Consider the following 5,632-nt stretch of genomic DNA (forward strand, 5'->3'; position numbering starts at 1 on the left):
GATGAAATGTCGAAAATCTAGAAGCTCCCCCTAAAAGTACACGGGATCTTTCTTTCAAAGTCTCAATCAATTGCTATTAGCTTTTATCAACTTCAACCTTTGTCGATTGCTAGACAACAATCTCCTCCCTAGATATCCGTTGAATGCTATTGGTTTATATAGCATGATTCGAATAACTCCCCATATGATGTAGGATCTTCTTTAAATCTCTAGCTCCCCCCCCCCACAATCAATCAATTCTTTCTTTAAACTCGAGTCTTGTAACGTACATATACAAGAGTCATAGTCGAAGCATCACTTCATGTGTAAAGAACACTTCGAATTCTTGGAAGCACCTCCTTGGCGTCGATTACGAGAAAAACCCTCTAAAAATTACAACAAAACCCTCTTGGAAGATGTTTCATCATTACAGATGTTTTGCCGTCGATTGCGAGCAAAACCCTCTGAAAATTACATACAAAACCCTCTTGGAAGATGTTTCAACTTTCTTTATCATTACAGATGTTTTATCGCCAAAAAGTGTGCTTTGACTTTGTCTTTGAAGACCGAGTCCCATACTGAGTGTATGAAAGTCATATATGAAGCTCGAGTCCTGTACTGAGTTGCACAGAAGTCATAACATTAACCATAATGCATTTCTCCCCCCAAATATGATGAATTTGTTGCAAAAAGGCATCATTTTAATTGGTTGATGTTGTATCGGAGAGGATTCGGTAATTAAATCCGTTAAAATCCAAAAGTTAACAAAATATCAACTCAGTTAGGTTTCATTTTGGTTTGCCTAACATACAACCCCATCGAATCTTGATCAAGTGTGATCTATTGGGCCACATTTACCAAACTGCCCATTTGGTCTTCAATTTCTATTGGGCCCATTAAGTAGTCACAAAAATTTGCTATTGGGCATGCATGACAAATAAACCAACGAATTCCTATCAACAACACCTATCTTGAAACCATTTAACATTAGGACCTAGAACTTAACTTTCATTATTTTCAATAGATCCTACTTGTGGTGTCCCGTACGTTCATCACCAAGAGCAACAAAATTCTCCACATATTCTTTCCAAATAAGAGTAGACACAAAGAAGTTACAAATATGGAAAGATTCGGTAAAGATTAGCTCTAGAACTTAAACAAATTTTAACCAACAAAACATCAGCAAAATAGGCCAAGATTCTATTCTATTTCATTCACTTTACCCAATCCTGAAATTTTATCATCATCAACAAGTGTTCGTCCCATCTTCTCGAGCAGCATCATCTTCTCGAGCAGCAAGATTCCGAGCATCACTGATTTTCGAGCAGAAACACCACCAGCACCAGATTTTCAGTTGAACCATCTTTTCGAGCAACCATTTTTCGAGCAACCATATTTCGAGCAACAAGTTGTCGAACAAATTTTCGAGCAGAAGGTACCAAGTCTTCGAGCATCAAATGAAGAACAGTTAACACCGAAGGTTGATGAACTCGAAATTGCATTAACGATTTAGTTGTTTTCAGATGCAAGATCCTACACAAACCTTCTTGTAATCACAAAGTGAGTACTCAAAGCCCAGATTTAACTCATGAACATCCATAAATCATTCCAATTAAAACATTGACCAAAAAGTTGCGATTCTTGACTTTCAGATCTGGCAACTTTTGTTGTGTGTTTGGTTCGATTGAAGGTACTAGAAGCTTGAGATAGTGATTGGGAACTAGAATCTGGTCTTGGAACAAGGTTTAGTTCACAAACTCAAAAACCCCTAAATATAGATGAAAATGCAAACGAAGAACACATAGAACACAAAGAATATGAAACTGAGATTTGTTTATGTTTCTTGTTTCTAAATCTGACAGGGATAATGATGTATGAACTCGATGGATTTTGAATGATGATGATGATGTTAAACGATGAATATATAAGATGATTATGAGATATGATTATGAAGTTTCGTACAGTAAAGTTACAAGAGAACATGGATCTTTTTTCTTTTTTCTTTTTTTTTACTGATTTGATGATAGAAATTTAGAAATAAATTAATAAATGAACATGAAATTGTTTTGGATAGAACTGCTGATATGGGATAAAAAAATGAGATTCAGTGATGTTTTGAATGATATTTTGAAGATAAAAAGTCATACGAAAACATGTTTTTAGACTAGGATCAAGGTTTGATAAGATCAAACCCCTGCTCTTGATACCAAATGTTAGCCCCAATTCTTACTAAGGTCGATCGGTTTTGTTAGTGTAAGTGGGTTTAGATGTTAAGAACAAGTATTATGATGATAAGGTTGAGAGAATATGTGTGAAAAGTGATACTTGTAGAATAACTCAACTAAAGAGTAAAATGGGTGGGAGGTTGCTTTATATACTAGCAACCTCCTTTAGTTACAAGGATGGTAAAATACATTTACCATGGATAAACTAGCTAGTTAACTATTACATAGTTACTATTACATTAATACATTAATACATAAGTAAAACCGCATGCCACAAATAATAGACAATATTCATTGTCAACATATATATTGCAAAAGCATTTAAAAAGGGAGCAAATAAAACTCACTATACTATATTTTATAGTAAAAATACATATGACGACATTGAACAATGCAGGGTTGGCCTCGGATTCACGAACCTATATCATTTGTATATATATATATATATATATATATATATATATATATATATATATATATATATATATATATTAAAATATATAATCATAATCGAACAAATTTATATATTATATCTTAAATTATAAGTAATACTTATTTAGTTTGTGTATCTATCCAAAATGTTTAATATATATGTAGTCATATTTAACTCATATTAGTATTATTTTGAAAATATTTAACTTGTCATTTATGAATATTTATATACAAATTGTTATACGATTAATACATATTTATAATCTTAATAATATCCTTAACTTTTATTTTCAATAAAATCTTAATGTTAATGTTATTGATAATACTAAAAATAATAATACTTAAATGATACAGTTTATAATAATAATCTTAATAATACTAATGTTAATAACATGTCTATTACTTATAAATTTAAATATGATATTATTACTAATAACTATAATACTAACAATATCAACAATAATAATAATTAATCATAATATTAATAACGATACTTAAAATGATAAAATTAGTAGTAATAATTATATAAATCATACTTAAACTAATACTAATATTAATGATGATACTAATAATATTTAGTGATAAATCTAATAATGATAATGATAATGATATTAATAATAATACTAATTATATTATTAATCTTAGTATGTATAATAACAATTGTAATTATTAATAATAGCAATAACAATAACAATATAATAATAATCATAATAACAATAATAATAATAATAATAATAATAATAATAATAATAATAATAATAATAATAATAATAATAATAATAATAATAATAATTTTTAAAAGGAAGACTACCTTTAAAAGCCTCTAATAAAAAGAATGCACCTAGTGAGGATCGAACTCGAGACCTCTCGTTAAACCAACAACACCCACGACCACCCATCTGTCTTGCTTTTTTCTGTTTTAATTCCAAATCAATTTTTTTATAACCCGTATTTCTTTTATTTCTCATTTCATCTTCTTCTTCTATTTTTAAACAGCCAATACGATAATCAAAGATTATATAAGCAAAATAAATTGTATTTTGAATTTTTTTGCACACGAAACAGAAGTAATCGTTTGTAGGGTTTTGTTTTTAAAAAAATAGATATGAACACAGCAAAAGAAAATCAGTCGCGAATGAACATATGAAACTCAAACACGAATTTTGATTTTTAAGTTGTTTTAGACAATAATTATAACATGAAAAAGGTTCCAAATAACTTCTATAAACTTTCTAGATCCTCAATTTAACTTGAAACACAAAAATGAATCCGAATTTGAATGAAGAACAATCGGTTTGACTTTTTATTTTGTAACTTTGACTTCGAAATTCGTATTTGATTGAAAGAATTAGAGATTGAAAATTTGCAGGTAGCTTACTTAGATAATAACTAGCAAAACTGCACTTTTAGATTTTGTAATATCATTTGAAATCAAGAGTTGGCTATAAAGTTGAAGAACAGAGGTAGCGAAGCAGAAATTGATTTTTTCTGATTAATTTTTAATATGAAAGCTGATTGAAATTGATAATGGTACTGATTAACTGAATGGGTTTTCAATAATATGGAGTAATTCGTGGGATTTATTGCAGAAGTAATCGACAAGAAATTATCCACCAGGTACGAAATAAGAATTAAAAAAAATTGGATGTCGACCTTCAACAGATTTTGGTTTTTACTGATTATAGAATCAACCTATTAAATCTAGCAGACAATTCTACAAAAGGAGATAGCGACGCACAACAGAATTGGAATCTGTATGATTTCTTTTATATATATATATATATATATATATATATATATATATATATATATATATATATATATATATATATATATATATATATATATATATATATATATATATATATATATAATTAATATTAATAAATAAAGTTATATTAATAATAATATTACCGTTAATATTATAAATAAAAATAATAATAATAATAATAACAATAATTAATAATAATAATAATAATAACATTAATGATAAAAAATGATAAGTTGCATCTTAATATAATTAACAATACTTATAATAATGATTTTTAATGTGAATGATAATCATAAAAGTAATAATATTAATAAGAATAATAATAATAACTAATATTAATTGAATTACAATTAAATTATAATTTTTATCATTCTTATGCTAATATTTATTTCCAAAATCTTTATTTTGAGAATCCTAACCTTAAATTTAGTAGATTTTTAATATTTACAATTATAACAGTAATAATACAAACATTGATATTTGTATTAATAATGATAATGAAGATAATAATTATATTATTTCAATAACTAGATTTTGATTTGTAATCACATTTACTTTGTTAATATTATATTTTATTAATTATGTAATATCTGATGATTATATAATATATACTATGTAATTGCTTATTTAATACATATATATTTTAATATATACATATAATCAATAATTTGTGCATAGAAATCCTTTATATTCACACGACTACATATATAATACAATATATATATATATATATATATATATATATATATATATATATATATATATATATTAATTATATAGAAATCATTCATATATATATATTCATTCTAATAGCAACTTAACTATTCTATATGTTATTTTACATTTTTAATTCTAATGATTAAATTTATATTTTATTATTTCACATTATTATATATACTTATCTTTAAATTTATATTTATATATACATATTTATTTACAACAATGGTTTGTGAATCGTCAGAAATAGTCAAAGGTCAAATGAATCTATAAAAGTAGTTTAAACATTAATTGACTCAACAATACAGACTTTACTTATTTTGTCGAAACCATAATAAGATAAAGTTTAAATTTGGTCGGAAATTTCCGGGTCGTCACCTATACAACTACTCGCGCCCACCAGTTCTTATAACTAGCAGTTACTAGTTACCAAAGCTAAGGGATTTTCGATTCAAACTCAGTGTAGAATTTAGTATGTACTTGTATCCTTTGTGTTTAAAATAAAGTG

The 5,632-nt window shown here is 26.5% G+C and overlaps 1 long non-coding RNA gene across 1 annotated transcript; it reads left to right on the forward strand.

Annotated features, from left to right (window-relative positions):
• The first annotated feature begins 971 nt into the window (after nt 1-971).
• Nucleotides 972-1,977, forward strand: LOC139898384 (uncharacterized). The gene is made up of 3 exons (XR_011777002.1): nt 972-1,539; nt 1,632-1,722; nt 1,842-1,977. It is a non-coding gene; the product is annotated as an uncharacterized lncRNA (long non-coding RNA).
• The last annotated feature ends 3,655 nt before the right edge of the window (nt 1,978-5,632 follow it).

This window comes from Rutidosis leptorrhynchoides, chromosome 3 (assembly GCF_046630445.1).
Source record: "Rutidosis leptorrhynchoides isolate AG116_Rl617_1_P2 chromosome 3, CSIRO_AGI_Rlap_v1, whole genome shotgun sequence".
NCBI classification, from domain to species: Eukaryota; Viridiplantae; Streptophyta; class Magnoliopsida; order Asterales; family Asteraceae; genus Rutidosis; species Rutidosis leptorrhynchoides.